Raw genomic sequence first — 231 nt, forward strand, 5'->3', positions numbered from 1 at the left:
CTCGTGTTTACCTCAGTTACAAACACTTCCCCAGCGTTGGTTTGGGGAAGAGGAAACGCACAGGGCCAGGAGAAGGGACATGGGCGTTCTGCTCCGCCTCCCCGATGAGGTGGCATCTCCCACGCCATGGCCGGTCCGCTGGTCGAGAGCCCGTGTTTAGCCCGGCGCTGGCGAGAACTGGGTCAGTCTTCCCATGAGGAGAGGCCGACGTTTTGATAGTGTGCCAGCGTG

The sequence above is a fragment of the Penaeus monodon genome, chromosome 23 (genome assembly GCF_015228065.2).
Source record: "Penaeus monodon isolate SGIC_2016 chromosome 23, NSTDA_Pmon_1, whole genome shotgun sequence".
Taxonomy (NCBI): domain Eukaryota; kingdom Metazoa; phylum Arthropoda; class Malacostraca; order Decapoda; family Penaeidae; genus Penaeus; species Penaeus monodon.